At 44.7% G+C, this 17,903-nt stretch overlaps 1 non-coding gene across 1 annotated transcript; it reads right to left on the reverse strand.

Annotated features, from left to right (window-relative positions):
• Nucleotides 1-1,324: 1,324 nt before the first annotated feature.
• LOC148008826 (U1 spliceosomal RNA) lies at nucleotides 1,325-1,487 on the reverse strand. The gene has a single exon (XR_015689899.1). It is a non-coding gene; the product is annotated as a U1 spliceosomal RNA (small nuclear RNA).
• Nucleotides 1,488-17,903: the final 16,416 nt, after the last annotated feature.

The following is a 17,903-nucleotide window of genomic DNA, read 5'->3' on the forward strand; positions in this document are numbered from 1 at the left end:
AATCATCACATACCAAACCACAAGGCCCCAAATGCTTCAACCCAAACATTCCACACAAACGATCATCTCTCAAGTCACGAAGACACTTTAGAAAACAAAATGCATGGGCTCCAATACAGCCTAAGGAACCTCAATTGGTCTACAAGAAAAAAGTGAACTCCTTAACCCTCACACTTCAAACAAAAGCCAACACTCATTAAGGGAATCCGGCAAGTACTAAATACATGACCTCTTTTGTGCATTGAAGCTAGGTCGAGGGCTATGGAGAGTGCACTTCTTTTTTCTTGGCTTCCTCTTCAAGGAGTTGGGCAAAAATAGCCCAAATATTATTAGATTGTTGGAAATAATTAATGATAACTTGTAGGGGCATCATAGAAGGATTTATGCAATACATGGTTATCTAGATCGCATTTTGTAATATCGTTGCTATTATAGAAGCATCCTAATGTGCATCTGGTAACTCGTTTGACTATGCTCATTCTCAACCCATTCTTGATATAATATTAGCCACATAAGGACCCAAAGTATTTTTTAAGATTTTGTTGTGGCCTCAAATGGGCTTGAGCAACACCTGATCATTCGATCTAAACCACCTCTTTACAAGCTAACAACAATTGTAAGAGTATATCAATCCATGAGGTTTTGCCTCCTCTTGTAAAATGACTCTTACAATGGACACAATGAACCCTTTTTGCATGATACACTCTCTTCCATAATGCAGCATAAAATATGTTTGGCCAATATTTGCCTTGTAGGTTATTTGGTACTCATCATAAGGCTAAGTTTAGCGATGCTTATACCAATTGAAGTGAGAGGCCTCTAATATTTTAGCTAGAAGTGTTGGTAGTCTACGAGCTCAATAACATAACATTGTCACGGAAGTGATCTTGACTCTCACTTTCTATACATAAATAATCAAAAGATATAAATGTTTGAATTTGATGTCCTGCCTAAAGGATTTTGGTGTGTATGATAAGCTTGAAAATTCTCAAAATTTTCTCAAAACATCACTATTGCCCCAGGAAGGCCAATGCAGTCACCCGAAAATCTGAAAGGCGTTTGGCGTGCACGGCTGTGCTTCATCAACAAAGGTGTTTGCTTCCGTCTCTGCAACCTACAATTTTAGCTGGCCAGGATATGGTTGTGACGGCATTGTAGCATCCTGCCATCAGGGCAGCCATAACCCCGAGCTCGGTTTGAAAGCACCAGCCCGAGCCCGGCATGGAAGCACCCAACAGCCATATCCACGAAGCACCCGAACCTGCCATGAGAACACAAAACTGCCATCCGGTTAACTTCCGATATCGGAGGTCTGAGGAGTTGAATAGGGGCCGCGCGAACGCGAGTCCCCCGCTGCCACAAATTATGACGTGCACTCTCCCACTCAGGGGAGATGCTAGGGTGCGGCCCGTCCGCAGTGCAATGGAGAGGCCGACCCTAGGCCATCGGCCTTCTTGATCACCGATAGACCCCGCCCAGGTAAGTATGCTTCTCCCAGCCCCAAGCTTCGCCTTAAGTAGGCGGTCAAGTCAGTTACCTGCGTCCCCCTCTCCGCCCACTACTCTCCAGCCCTGCGCATCTCTCTACCTACGGGAGGGGGCGAACGCCAAAGTACCCCCCAACCCAACTCCAACACGTGGCAAGAGCCGGAAGGATACGTTGGGGCAATTCACAAGCCAGTTTTGATGAGTCGTGTTGCTTCGAGGATTCTGCTTCTCGCGCCTCCTTTCTTGGAGGGGATGTTTTAACTCACCAAGTAGCCGTTTACCCCCCCAATGCCATGGAGATGGCCCAGACCTTCTCTCCGCTCGGAGCCACCACTAGCATTGTGTGTACCCTTGGGGCATTGGGATCGCCTCAACCTTCCAAGCCTTGTTAATGCCTCCACCCAGCCATTACCACAAAGCATGGAGGCATGGTTACTACCATGCAATAGCTTTTTCATGTCACCAAGGCAATTGGATACACATAGATAACTAGTAACGAGCCTTATTAATACCTAGGCACTCCGCTGCTCCAAAGCTTGGAGGCAAGGTTACGACAATGCAACAGTTCTAGGGCAGCTTGGACGAGTACAGATAAGCACTTGACCAGTAGCGCTTCAACTGCTTTTGTCGTCCCTTGCCGATCCAGCTACACATTGATTAGCTGCTTGCATCGATGGGAGAGCTTGGTGTATGACATATTCTCCTACAATCTGTTCTTTTTATTTTTGCATGTAGGGGGTGAGTCTTCTTTTTGTTCTTTGCATGTGGGGGCGGGGGGGGCGAAGATACATGTACATGCAAGGAGGTGCACTACAAATGGGTGTGCTAAAGTTCAGTAGGGGTGCAAATTCACAATGGCCATCCGCACACATTGGAGGGTGTGCCCAACAACGGAGGGGACTGGCCATGTGGTGTCTTAGGTGACTGGCCATGTGCATGAGAGGGTGCTACCCTCAAGAATGCCACCAACTACTTTCTTGTGGTCTAAAACTCAACCTCTCAATCCATATATATGTTGTTGTGCAAACCAAAAATGAGGACTGTGAACCACCTTTGGTACTTTAAACTAGCTTAATTCCCCACAAGCTCTATCATTTTGTACTCCTGCTCTTCAAAGCAAGCTCTCCAACCACATGATATAGCACTCACAGAATGAACCATGAACTTTATCTTTATCCCCGACCATACAAGCATGGGACCAAGGTTAGTACCATGTGACAACCATTTCATTCTCATAGAATGAATGTGTTCTTTAAACTCATTAACACACTTGTCTCGATAGGGAACGTGGATAAGGTCCAACATGTCAAAACAATCGTTAAACATTCTTGATTTGGGGACATGTGTGTCTTGTTAGTTTGGTACATATCATGGACTTTAGACATTGGTTTTGGCATTCAATTGGCCACTAGATAAAGGTAGATAGGTGGCACGTTCTAGGGTTTCTTCAAACTTGTCATGTTTCAACCTAAGGCTTTTAGGGTTCCTTCACTTGTCTGATGTCTCATCCTGAGGCTTTTATATATGCTGCACTCCACTTGCAGTTGTTGTATTGCATCCTCTTCCATCCTCGCACAATGGGAGACTGGAAGCACTATTGCTACTAGCAATCATTGTACTAGTGCCCTATGAATATTGTATTGGACATCTCATGATTCATTTTATGCATTCCTTAGCCCACTTCATTTTGAGATTCTTGTGTTCTTCTATTCTTTCATTCGATGCATGTTTATACTTTTTGGTTCACGCTTCTTGTTGTTCATGCATTCTTAGATGGTATTAAATCATGAGTGCTGGTGGTCTTGTGTGCTCTTAGAGGTAAATTCGACTCTAAGACCTCAATGTTTTATGCGTTTGGACCTTTCAAAACCTACATTTTAGCTTCCTGCCCTTCTCAAAATGGTTGGCAACCTTGTTAGTTTAAGATTCAGCAACACACGAGCGCTTAGTTACTCACACTGATCAAGATTGCAAGAGACAAGAGAGTTGTTGGAAGTTCACGTCCACTATGTGAGACTTATAATGAAAGTACAATCCATATGATATAGCACTCACAGAATGAAGCATGAACTTTATCTTTATCCCTGACCATACAAGCATGGGACCAAGGTTAGTACCATGTGACAATCATTTGGTTCCCATAGAATGAATGTATTCTTTAAACTCATTAACACACTTGTCTCAGTAGGGAACATGGATCACGTCCAACATGTCAAAAAAATTGTTAAACATCCTTGATTTGGGGACATGTGTGTCTTGTTAGTTTGGTACATATCATGTAGTTTAGACATTGTTTTTGGCCTTCAATTGGCCACTAGATAAAGGTAGATAGGTGGCACGTTCTAGGGTTTCTTCAAACGTGTCATGTTTCAACCTAAGGCTTTTAGGGTTCCTTCATTTGTCTCATGTCTCATCTTGTAATGTCTCCTCCCTTTCTCCCCCCCCCCCCCCCCCCCCCCCCGTGACCCCTGTGCCTTCTCCCCCCTAGATTTTTTTGAATTTAAAAAAAAAACTCTCCCTCTCTCTCCCCCTGCCGTGTGCATGGCGGGGAGAGAGAGAGAGAGTAAGTAGTGAGAGTGGGGGGGGGTATGCAGCCCCCCAGGTGGCGGGTGGCACCGCCTTGCCACCTCCCCCTCCACCTATAAAGCACCCCCCCTATGCGTTGGGGGCAGCAGAGCGTCCCCTCCCTGCATCGCACAGGCGCCACCTATTGAGATGACAAGCTCAACACATGCTGGCATTGATGATGGACCGCCTAGTTAGATGGGTCTACACGTCTACACTTAGCACATTGGTGGTCATTATGACTCTCACATGGCCACTGACTCATTACTTATTATATTCAGGTTGTTACACCTATTTACAGTTGGCATAGTTATAGCGCCAGTCGACTAGTGTAGTCGGTTATGCATTGTTTGACTTAGTAGGCCACTTTCCTTTATGTTGTATCTTATCTATACTTTGTGTACATTGTAAAGTGTATGGAAGAAGAAGAAGAAACCAGCAAGAAAACGTTTTGGCCTCCATCTCTCTTCTTGTCTCTTGAGTGAGCTTCTCCTTGTGTATTCTGTGTGTGTTCGGCGCAGCATCTTGAGCAAATCCCCCCACTACGCAATTCTTGACATGGTATTAGAGCCGCGCCACTGAGAGAGGCTGATTTCGAAGGTTGAAGTGAAGGAGAAAAAGCAAGGTTCGAGCAAGCAAGCAACGGGTAAGAAGCTCTCCCATTCTTCCACTCTCTCTCTTGGATAGTACCTATGGAGGCACCGGAAGCAGGGCAGAGCGAAAATCTCAGATTGCTGTGAGATTTGGTGTACGCAAAGAGCGTTGTGTATTCTGCAGATTGGCCCTCTAGGGCTTTTCCACTGCTATTTTGGCCATCTGAGGTCATTTCAGGTCCCGTTTTGGACTCGTAAGGTTGCGGACAGCAGTTCGAGGTATCCTGCAATTTCAGCTGTGTCTACCGTATACAGGTGCACAGGTTACAGATTTCAGATCTGTAAGTTCAAAGGTGTTTAGCAACGAATAAACACAAGGTTTATCTGCAAACTGGTTGTAGATTACATGTATTGTTGAGCAGACAGTGAAAAAGGCTGTCTGGTGTATTGTTGTGCACTACAGGTCAAGGGTTGCAGAAGATTTGCTTACTGTTTGGTATTAGTTTTGTGATAATGGCATAGAACAGTGGAAATCCCATTATTGAGAAGCTCGACAAGAACAACTATCCTTCATGGAAGTTCCGTGTGACGAACTTCCTTATTGAAAAGGGCCTTTATGAATTTGTTTCAGGTGAAGAAAAGGAGCTAGAGTTGCATATCCCTCCGACTGCAGATGAGTTAAAAGCATGGAAAGAGTGAAATGCGAAAGACAAAAAGGTAATGTATGGCCATCTGCAGTAATTGATAATACTATGCTGGGACATATCAGGAATGCAGAAACTTCACATGCAGCTTGGACAATTTTTGAGAGCATGTTTTCAGTAAATACAAAGACACAAAAGATTCAACTCAAGCAAGAGTTGAATGCCTTGAAGAAAGGGAAAATGTATGTCAATGAGTATGTTTTGAAGGTGAGGAGTATTGCAGATGCCTTAGCAGCGATTGATGCAATGCCAGATGATGATGACTTGGTTTCATCCACTCTGAGTGGCCTTAACAATGAGAAGACATGGAAATCATTTGTTACTTCAGTATATGTACGGAAGCCATTTCTAGATTTTGATGAGCTGATCTCTCTCATCATTACTGAAGAGATCAATATGCTGGGTGATTCGTCTGAAAGAAATGCTGAATAGGTCCAAGCATTTTACTCGAGTTCAGGAAGGGGACGTGGAAGTTGCTCTTCGAGAGGCCGTGGTATGGGACATGCTGGCGATAATCAGTAAAACAAGTTCAATCAAGAGTTTGGTAAAATGCAGGTTTTTGGAGGCAGAGGAAACTTTAGAGGCAGGGGGAGCTCTAGAGGAAGAGGTGGATGGCAGAACAGAGGTTCTAACAACTATGGTATTGTGTGTCACTACTGTGGCAAAACAGGTCATATTGCAGCCCAATGTTATGCTAAGAAAGATGATATTCGCAGTGGTAAGTTGCAGCAAGGAAACTATGCATCGTCTTCATGACAGAATGAAGACAAAAATGAACGTCTATTTGTTATGTAGCATATGCTGAATGCTGTTACAGGAAAGGAACACATGATGATGTTTGGTATGTTGATTCAGGTGCATCCAATCATATGACCAGCCATGCGGAATGGTTTGGAGAGATGCAAGATTTGCAAAATGCAGGTTATGTGCAAACGGTTGATGATTCATGCCACCCAATTTCACACATTGGAAAAGTTCCCTTGTCCTTGCATGATAGTAAGACAAAGAGTCTTTCAGATGTATTACATGTGCCATCTATTACAAAGAATTTGGTGTCAGTCGGTCAGATGGTAGAGCAAGGGCTGCAAGTCAGATTTAATGCAAAGGGCTGCTTTGTAGAAGACTTCAATGACAAGTGCAGGTTGGTTGCAAAGGGAAGTAGAGTTGGACGTATGTTTACTCTGGATGCTGGAATTCCTACTATGAATGCTGCTATGTATGCTTAAGGAAAAGTTGTTGCAGATATTGAAATTTAGCACAAACGCATTGGACATGTAAATGTACAAAGGCTGAAATTAATGCAGTCCAAAGGGTTGGTTATAGGTTTGCCTACATTTAGAATTGTAGAATTTCATAAGGTATGCAAAGCATGTCAGTTTGGTAAGCAGGCAAGACAATCCTTTTCACATGACAAAGATGTAAGCAGAAATATCCTTGATGTTGTGCATATAAATATTTGGGGGCCTACACAAAATGTATCTCTTGGAGGCAGTTCATACTTTGTCACATTCATTGATTATTGTTTTAGAAAGCTGTGGGTATATTTTATGAAGGAAAAGAGTGAAGCGTTTGAGCACTTTAGAACTTTCAAGGCTACAATTGAAAGAGAAATAGGCTTGAAAGTAAAGTGCTTGAAAGAGCCAGTCTAAAATCCCTATTGTTGCCAAGCAACTCGACAAATACCAACCCCACGACGATCCATATAGCTTTGTAGAGCAGTTCGAGCAAGTCTGCGAAGCCAACGGCCTCAACGACCTGACTCAACGCTCTCAAGCGTTCGGGCTCTGCTTAGGTGACAAGGGAAGGACTTGGTATACAAGCCTAGATGCCACAGAACGAGCCAACTTCAGTGGCCTCAAGGATCTCTTCATTAAGAGATTTACCGAGCCTGGATACTCTGACAATCTGCTAGTACGCTTGATGAACGTCAAGTAGAAAGAGGAGGACATTCGCAACTACGTAACCCATGTGAGGAGTCTCTTCAAGAGAATCCCTATGGGTGAGCGACCAACTGAAAGAGCAGTTTCAACTATATTCATCAGCGAAACTCGAGATGAGGAGTTATATAAGGCTTTGGCAGGCAATTCGAGCTTGCAGCGAGACGCGCTAGCTAGAGTGTTTGAGGAAGCCATCAGAGTCGATGATCAGCTGAAGGATCAGAGCTCTAGGAGCTCGAACCTAGAAGAGACTAACTCGCGAAGCTCAGAGAGAGCGCCAGCCTCTAATGAGTGATCAGTCCCATCATCCCAAGATAAGGGGAAGGCCACCGAGACAAACCAAGACTTCGCTGATGTAAAGATGGAGTTAGCCAAGTTGCAAGACATGTTGAGATGACCAACGCGCCCACACGTCCAATGCGTGTACTGTGGCAGAAAGCACTTGCTAGCCGAGTGTCAAGACCCTAGGTCAGGACCTTATGCTAACTGTGGTAGGTTCGGTCATGACGTTGCGCATTGTAGATTACCAAGAAGACTTCCATACTCATAACCCTACGGCCAGCTTTACCTAGCAAACAGGCCGCAGCCATTCCTCGGAAGGGGAGCCCCATTGGCCCTCCCTGGACCTAATGACATTAAGCCAGGAGATCCTAGGATGGACATAAACCCTACTGGCATACCCAAACCACCTGGTCCTTACATGACCCATCCACCGAGCGATGCTCCAGTCCACTACGTGGAAGAACCAAATGAGGAAGAAACTTACATATGCCCTTACATCTCGCATGACAAAGAGGGCAACGCTGTCCTCATGGATTATCACCCCATGCCAGTGATGGCGTTAGGAAGAGGACGAGGTAGAGGCCTAGGAGGGTAGATGCAGAATCCAATCACCTGTTGGACTTGTGGTCACCCAGGTCATGTCTCATCACGCTGCCCTGAAAGGGAGCAGCAAAATAGAGACAAGGCTGACCAAAGGTGTGCTGAGTGCGGAATCACTCATCTCTTCATTGATTGCCCAAAGCGAAAGCCGTCTTCTAGCTCAGCCAGCATACCATCTGTCCCATTGGGGCTGTTTGGTGTCAAGAACCTCTATGGGGAGGCGACACCTATCCCATTACAGGTCATGACCCGTGCCCAGACAAAGCAGGCCGGCATATCACTGCCAGGACCTAGCAACCTTGACGCAGCTTCGATGGGGAAGAAAAGTCGCAGGCGGAAGAAGAAGAGGTCGGAAGCTAAAATTGCACTAAAAACGGAGAGTGCTACAGCTCTACCTGTGCTGGAAAGAAGGTCTCTGACGTAGAGGCAGAGATTTCAGCCCCTAAGATGGCCGAAAAGGGAAGTGCTAAGGTAGGGGAATACCCGCATCTGAAGTGACAGTTAGAGGCCATAGCAAAAGTGAAGGAATGGGTGAAGGAGGCTCAAGAGCATCTAAAAGACGCTGAGCCCATCATAGAGGACAAAATCGATGACCTCTCCAGCATAAGCACGCCAACCTCACCTCCTCAACCAAGGTCGAAAGAAGCAACTGCACCATAAGCAGTGCGGCTAGGGCTAAGCCTTGATGCTACAGGGCCGCAGATCAGTCACGGCCATTGGTCAGGACGATCTAGGTTAGGAGAAAGATGAGCATCCAACAATCTCCTGACCACGTTGGTGACTACCCCTGTAACACTTAGCCTGGGAGATCTACTTAGGCAGCATCCCACCCTATGGCAAGATCTTAAGCAGTGGGTTGAAGGGTCAAGAGAGCAGGTCACGACAGACCCTCATGACCATGATGTAGAGACACAAATACCGAGTTTGACACTACACTCTATGCCTAAATCCTTACACGTCAATGCCTTCTGGGAAGGTTTCAAGATGCATGCGGTCTTACCGGTTCTTACCCTAGGCGATACAATGAGAAAGGGAATCGTGGACACGGGAGCTGGGGTTAGTGTGCTTAGCCACGTGGTGCTTTAGACTTGGAGAAACCCGCCTGTCGAAACTGCTAGGTTTAATGTCACATTAGCAAACGGTATGAGAGTCAAGCCATTCGGGGTGCTTAAGAATTGGCCAGTGAAGATCGCAGGTGTCCAATTCTCTATGAACTTTATAGTCATGAAGGGAGTGAACTACAATATCCTATTAGGTCGACCCTATATGTGCAATGCTAGAGTCATCGAAAATTGGGATAATGGCTTGATCTTCCGTGGTAATAGAACGGATGCCGTGAGAATAGAGATGGACACTTGGAAGACCTCACCAGTCGTCTTAGATGCCATCTTTGCTATGCTCAAGGGTAACGCCCAGGTCAAGAAGTCCTATGGGCCCTTGACCAAGTATATCTCATGTCCAGAGGACGAGCGAGATTGGATGCACGTCCTTGCTACAATTGACCTGCCGTTCTCTGATCACAAGGTGTATGAGCAAGCCATCAAAACAATCGGCAAGTCTAACGACACACCCTCCGCACCAATCTGCATGATGGCAGGAACCCTTCGTGGAAAACCTAAGCTTGTCAACTTCCAAGTCCCAAACAACAAAAGCGAACTCCAGGAGATACTGGAATACTTAACGGACAAGCTAACTAGCAATCCAGCTGCAAACTTCAAACCACTCCAGGATCTCTTAGATGAATCCAAGTGGCAATGGACCAGAGTGCATGACTTAAACCTCATGTATAACTAGGCCCTAGTTCCTGACCAACGACAAGAGATATACCAAGCCCTAGGAGACGACGAGCAGTCTGACAAAGAGGACTCTAATGACGAATACAAAGACTGTCAATCCTTCCATGAACAAAAGTGAGGGTGAGGTAGACACCGTGGAATATGACACTGAAGGGCAAGAAATAGAGCAAATACAAGCAGACTCCAAGCCGCAAAAAAAGAGTATCTTCAGGATAGAGCGAGGAGTCATGCGCATGGAATGTGATCATGCCTGGTTGGAACACGTAGGGGCCATAGATCTTGAGCAAGCAGGCCTAGCCCAGCCAGGAACGACATCAGTGCTTAGGACAGAGTCGCCGTCCTCCGAACTACGCCCACTAGAGGAGACCACCTCTTCTAGTGACGACGGGGAATTCGACTCTGAGTCGGAGATTAGTTCGGATAGTGATCCAGAAATCCCTAGGCCACCCCACGGCCAGACGCACCAAGGGGGACCTACCCGTCCACCTGAAGCGCAGACGATTCAGGCAGAAAAAGGCAAAACAACCCAGGGACACACAAATGGAAGAACAACGAAAACTACAGGACCTCCCTAAACGATTTATGAAATTCAAAAAAGGGGATAGGGTAGTAGTTCTGTTAGGTGCCAAGTGTCAAGGGAAAATGAGCGAACCGATCGAGGGATCAACCAAGGTCAAGGAGATGAATCTAGCCCAGGAAGGGAAAACACCCCGACCAGTCTTCATTGCCGATGACTTGACTGAGGAAGAAGAAACGAGTCTTGTCGCTCTCTTGCAAGAGTACATAGACGTGCTCGCTTGGTCCTTAGAAGAGCTTAAGGGGGTAGATCCGAGTGTCGTGACTCACAACATACCCATGATGCCAGACACAATGCCAGTCAAGCAGCGACCGTACCCTATGAATCCAAAAGACTCTCATGCTGTCAAAGAGGAGATTGATAAGTGTATCTAGTGTGCATTTAGTTATTACAGATGCTCTTGGTCCGTGAGGCTGTGTGGTGGTGGAGGTGTCTGTTGTGTGCAGCATGAGGTCCAGCTAGTGCCATACCCAGTGCTGGCCCATTTTTGGTCCCATCAATGGTGCATCTGTCGAGAGCCGCCTCAAAGTGGTGGTTTTTGAATCTAGAGTCTCTTGGGACCTACTTGTTAGTTGATGTCCTTTGAAGAGATCTGTCAAGCCGAACTCCAAAAACATGAGAGAGCCAAGAGGGCTAGACGGAGGGCCGAAATCAATAGGCATTATTCTCCTAAACGGAGTAGTCCTGAACCTATTCAAGGGTGGGGTCTTAGTAACCTTAGCCTGAATCAAAGTCCGTCAGGAGGTGGAAGTTCTAGTACTTCCCCCCTCCCGATTAATCTACCCACTTCGAGTGATGTGATAGCTTTGCTTGTCCCGATTCCATTAGCAAATCTGATCATTTCCATGGCGCAACCTATCGCAATCCTTGCACGAATGGTGGATTTATTTGATGGGACCTAAAACGGGCCGGCACTGGCTCATGCACTAGCCGGACCTCTATCATGCGCTCAACAATCCCACGGCCTCGCGGCCAGGAGCGTTGATGACACATACATCATACATTACCTTCCTAAACATCTTGCGTTTGTATCACGTCTCGTAGTCCAACTCTAACCCAATTAACACTCCTCAGAGGGAGTCCCCACACATTTCCAAAAGGCACGGAGTACAAACATAGGAGGTCCTCCCATGGCTGACTGCTGCTACCTCACTGCGACTCTCCTACATCTTGGGGATTGGCCCCTCGATGTGTTGCTAAACATAAAACACAATATCGCACATATTTCCACTCAAGGTACCAATTGATCGTATCCAGGATGTACTATTTTCCTCACTTTCTTTCCCCTAGGACCCACGTCTACCTACAGCTTGGACAACCTTACTCACTCAACGTTGGTCACGATCTAGAGAATACAAGTGCTATGCATCCAGGAGGTATTGTCTCATACCTTTAAGTTTCTTTATGATTTATGCAAGTAGTGAATGCCCACGTGCTCAAACAATTAAGAAAATCAGCATTTGTGCACATGTGGAAAACATTTCTTTCAATGATTTTGACTATTGCTCATATGCGGCGTTGCATGAACCTAGCACCGAGAAACCCTCATGCTACTAGGTTCTTAATTTTTAATTATCGACTAACCTAAATGGTATGCATAAAAACCAGCAAGCTTTTCTTCATTTCATCCAGCATTTAAACACCTTTTATACACTCTACCCCCTCACCCGTTTAGGTTGTGCATTATTGATCGGTTTAGGGTTCATTTTCCCATGTTTTTTGTTGTATAAAAAAAATAAACACTCACTAAAACATAATGGTAGGGCTGAACTGAGGCTAAACCTCATACTTTAGAACCCCCATACATACACAAACATGGTTCTTATTTTTCCTTAATTTTCGGCACTCAAAATCCATTTTTTCCCTCCTATTTTTCTTGTATTTTTTACAATATTAAATAACTGAAAATACAAGATGAGTTGTGGGCTGTGGCCCTTAGGTTCATTTGCAGTAAAAACGCAAATTTAGTTGGTGTGTCTTATTATATTTTCCATTTATATATCAAAAACACCCAATTTCCCCCTATTTCGCGTGTTTTACGGGTTTTACACCATTAATTTCAGTCACAACACTTATTATTTTCTGATTTTCTGAGCATAAACTGATCAAACTCATAGCAAACAACAACATAATGCATAATCATCCCATGGGAACAAATATTCATGAAGCAAATTGCATAAAACATCAATTTCCTTTGTAAAAATGAAATTACCGTTCTTTGCGGGTTGCGGGTTTTTATTTGCCATATCTTGGGACTGATTTCCAGCAGCCATTAATGCTCATGATAGTCCACAATCAGCAATCTTCATTCCTCTTGAACCACGGAGCAATCCGGTCTTCATTGGACAAGCATCTGTCAACCATTCTTCTTCTTCTTCTTTACCGCATGAATCTGCCCTTAGAAGAGAGAGAGGGAGGAGAGAGAAATACTGAAATCAGAGATCTTCATAGAGACCACCATTGCGTGAGCGAAGGGCGGTGATATGACCAGCAGGCAGAGGGGATTGAAGGGCAATGATCATTTGCAGGGGTTGTATTGAGGTTGCATCCTCCATCTTCATGCACCAAGCGCAAATTTCGGCGCCATCAGGAGGCGCCCTCTCCTCACGTTTTTTGCTCCTTCAAAAGATGCCATGATTTGTTGTGGCATAAAATGTTAGATGTCCCCCCCCCAAAGGTCACTTACATTTGGCCACTCTAATGTCCACCTTTTCGTATCTTGATCGGTTTCTTGGCTCCTTCCCCGTCCGGACTCGGAATTGAGCTCTGAAAAATCCTGGGCGTCTGGCTCGTCATCCCGCATTGGCCGGTAACTCTTGTCAACCTGCACGATAGTCTGAAAAATTATGAAAAATCAACAAGTGTCGCTCGGGCGCCTTTAAAGCACTTTGACGCTTAAAATCGTCCTAGATCGAGCCACCGCCTTCAACGTTGAATATTTTTCCCTTGATATTCGTAATTTTTAGCTATTTTTAAGCACTTCTCGGCATCAAAATTCCGCTCTCATTACAAGTCTTAGGTTTCCCCCAATCCATTTTTAATGGGTTTGTGGAAGAGGATGTGGAGCTTCATATAAGGGAGTTCCAAAAGCCGATGTTTAACTGCCGCATCCAAGAGGAAGGGCATCTAATGATGTTCTTCAACATGACCTTGAAGGGAAGGGCGGCTATATGGTATCATGGTCTTGAGGTCAGAACCATAACCACCGTGGACTTATTTTATGAAGCCTTTCGAAGGGAGTTCGCCCCTGAGAGGGGTGGCCAATATTGGCTGCACATGTTGAATTTGACACACCAAGAACCGCATGAAGATATACGAGTGTATGCCAAGAAGATTAAAGAGGTTTTTCGTAAATTGGATGCCTCTATCCCTATCCCACCTGCTTCCCAGTTACAGTACTTCTTGCATGGTCTTGATTTTAATATCTAGGTGCAGCTGAGTAGTGTCACCTTGGTGGATATAGACACTGCCACTAGACGAGCATAAGAAATAGAATCCTGATTGCAAGGGGCCTATGCTTCTCGAACCAATCCCAATATGGTTCTAGCGTCGGGAAATAATTCGCAACCGATCAATGACAATGGAAGCCAAGGGATAGGGATGGCCAACCCTAATGGGAGAGCGAATGTGGTGCTAAATGTGCTTTTACTGCCAACTCCGCCTAGTGTGACTATGCCTATGGGTAGTCAGATGCCTCCAAATGTGAAAGGCCAAGCAGCAAACCCTAACTTTGTTCCTGTGGGTCAGCAACCAATGCAACAAATGCCTAAACAAAATTGTGCAGCCAAGGGACTAACGGGTAGACAAATAGGGCTATGAGTCGAGTTCGTCAAATGTCCTTAGTGAAGTCAAGGACATGATGAAGCACTACATGGATATGATCTTTAAACAATATCAGCAAATAGCCATTGACCTTAATTTTTTAAACAAACAACAAAATCTGATAGGGAGTCGACGCCCCGAAGAGGGTGCACCCTCTAGATTCAACTGCAAATGATGTGGTGGGCAACATTATCCATGTAATTACCCAAATGTCAAGTGTGACATTTGCGGGAAGTTCGGCCATTTAGCAGCCACCTGTTGGAGCAAGATCAGTTCCCTCCAGCAAGGCAATCGGAAACCAAGGCCTGTTAATCATCGTGTGCAAGTAAATAATTTTCAGCAGGATGATGGGCCAAAACAAATACTCCAAAGGGGTAAGGCTATTGTCGAAGAACTGCCAGGGGCAATGGGGTGAGCCTCATCAAGGCTGTGCAGGTTAATGGCACTGAAGCTTCTAGCCTACGTGCTGTAACAAGAGGTAAAAAAATTAGAGAAGGCGACAAAGATAATGTAAAACCTGTTGACGAAAACCCTAGGTAGGGTGATAAAGGAACACAAGTTCTAAATCCTGACGAGGAAGGGGAATCTCTAAAGCCCGTAGAGAGTAAGGCTGACACAAGAGAGATAAAGAGGTGTCAAAAAAGAAGGTGAGAGTTAAAAAAGAGGCAATAAAGCCAGTGTAGTGTCCTAAAGAGCGGATGGTTTGGCGCGAGAAGCGAGCTTTAGCGAATTATCACGAATTTGATTTAGCTAGCTCCCTTTGCGATGTTAAACTAGACGTGAATCTCTTGTAGCTAATAAATCTATTTCCAAGAGTACGCAAAGAATTTAAAAAGATCTTGCATACGGGTTATATCGTAGAACCCTTGGGAATAGCGCGAATAGGGGATGGTTGGTTTGAACATGCCAAAAACCATTGCCCAAGGGTTGCAGCCTATGTTGATGGGATTCTAGTGGATAATGCTATCGTTGATACAGGATCCTCGATTAATATTACGAGTTCTAAATTGATGGAGAGGTTGGGTCTTGCGATTCAGAAAGATGTCTCCACAATCCTTAGAATGGATGACAATAGTCTAAGACAGCCAGAGGGCTGTATTACTAAAGTCCACGTGACAATTGCCAATGTAGAATGCCTATTGGAGTTTAGCGTGATCCGATTTGCTGGGCATCCGAGTTACCAAGTATTGCTTGGTCGACCTTGGATTTTGTAAGTAGACTCTCAAGTAGATATACCCGCTGGTAGATTGATATTTGCAAAGATGTTGGATGTGTGGTAGTTGGTGCATATCCTGAATCACCTCAAAGTGAGCGAGCTTCCCTGTCTTCTACAGAGTTAAAGACAATGTAAGATGTGTCTGCAAGTGAGACATCGTCGACGACTAACGAATCCAAAGAGGGATCGACCACAGAATATATCTATCAAGTAACGTTGAATGAGCCATTAGAAGCTCAAGATAGAATAAGGGACGTAGATGTTATCAAGCTAGACCTTGGTACGCCAGACGATGAATGGCCAATAAAGCTAGGGTCCATGCTTAGTGCAGAGGAACAGGAGGATTATGTCACTCCGATCCAAGAGTTTCGCAATATTTTCACTTGGAGTTACAATGAACTTAGGGGCATTCCTCCTAGCCTCGCTACCATACAATTTCATTGAAGGAAAGAAGCCGTCTTGTGCAACAGAAAGTCAGGCGTATGCCATTTGAGTTGCAAGATGGGCTATTTGAGGAGTTACAAAAATTACAGAAAGCAGGTTTGATCTTCCCTGTGCAGCAACACACTGAATGGTGTTCATCAGTTGTGATCAAGAAGAAGAAAAATAATCAAATCCAGCTGTGTGTGGACTTTTGAGAGTTGAACAAGCAAACAATTAAGGATTACTACCGACTACCCTTTATCGACCAGATTCTGGATCAATTGATAGGTAGGGAGATATATTCATTCATAGACTGTTTTGCAGCCTATAATCAGATGGCGATTGTAGAAGAGGATAAGCTCAAAACAACATTCATAATAGTCTTCGAGAGCTTTGCGTATCATGTGATGGCATTTGGTCTATGCAATGCGCTTGGTTCTTGGCAATGAATTGTCGATAAGACCTCTGGTGACATTTCCCCTGAGGAGCTGAAGGTATTTATTGACAATTTAGGGGCAGCCACTGTGAGACAAAAGCAGTTGATTATTTTACGAAAATGTTTTGAGCAATGCAGACAATTTTGCATAGCTCTCAATCCGAGGAAGTGTATTTTTGGCGTACCTTATGGGCTCCTGTTGGGCCATGTAGTTAGCTTAGTAGGGATTGTGACGGATCCTGAAAATATCAAAGCTATAGTTGCCATGAGTCCGCCATGCACCCCCAAAGAAGTCCACAACTTTCTGTCACATCAGTTGGATATTATCAACGGTTCATAAACGCTTTGGTAGAAAGAATGTTTCCATTGACAAATCTACTATTCTTCAATTGTTTGTTTATGTGGAGTGACCCTTGTAAGGTGGCTTTCAAGGATGTAAAGAAGGAACTCGCAAGAGCACCTGTGCTAAAAGCACTGAAGAGGGGCGAGAATTTTTATATCTTTTTAGCATCTACCATGCATAGCATTAGTTGCTGTCTAGTGCAGATGTGGGAAGAGAAGTGGTATCACCCGATTGCTTTTGCCACTGGGTGTATCCGAAGTTAATTATACTTATATGGAAAAATTGTGCCTTGTGATGGTCTTTGCGACTACAAAGTTCATGCACTACATCCTTTATGAGAAGTTGTCCTTTATATGAAGGCGAAAGGGCTATGACTACTGATGAATAAGCTACAACCACCCGACCATTTGGCAAAGTGGTTAATCACTTTGTAGGATTTTGATTATGAGGTTAAGAGAAAGCCACCTAGGTTGCAAGGTATCATAGAGTGCCTTGTGGACTTTGGGGAGCCAAAGGAAGCTTTGGCTAAAGGCAATGATTGGGACTCATTGTTCAAGATTGACATGGCATCTACTCCCTCCTGGTATGCGACGATAATACATTATTTGTCGACGGGAGAGATTGGAGTTGGTCTATCGAAGTTAGAAAAGTGAAAGATCAAGCAACTGGCTTTAAAATTCACAGTAATCGCAGGCACGTTGTATTGGCAAGGAGTAGATGATATCTGCCGCCAATGCGTAAGCCTGACGAGGTCCCTTTTATCTTAAAAGAGTGCCATGACTCTGCTTGTGGAGGTCATTTTGCTAGGCAGCTAATTGCGCAACAAGCCTTGAGGGCAGGATATTGGTGGCCGGCCATCTTCCAAGATGCATTCGAGTACGTTAAAAGATGCGACATATGTCAACAACATGATAGCCGAGAGAATAGGAAGTGACCACTCACTCCTATTATGGCAATCCTTCCATTCAAGAAGTGGGGGATCGACTTTGTGGGCCCTATTACTCCATCGTCCACTGCACATAAAATATATATTATCGTAGTGACTGATTAATTTACTAAGTGGTCGGAAACAAGTGCAACATGAAAAGATGATGCAAAGGAAACTGCCAGTTTCCTATTAGA

Source organism: Lygodium microphyllum, unplaced genomic scaffold (assembly GCF_053477565.2).
Source record: "Lygodium microphyllum isolate KBCC unplaced genomic scaffold, Lygodium_microphyllum_v1.1.10 scaffold_66, whole genome shotgun sequence".
Taxonomy (NCBI): domain Eukaryota; kingdom Viridiplantae; phylum Streptophyta; class Polypodiopsida; order Schizaeales; family Lygodiaceae; genus Lygodium; species Lygodium microphyllum.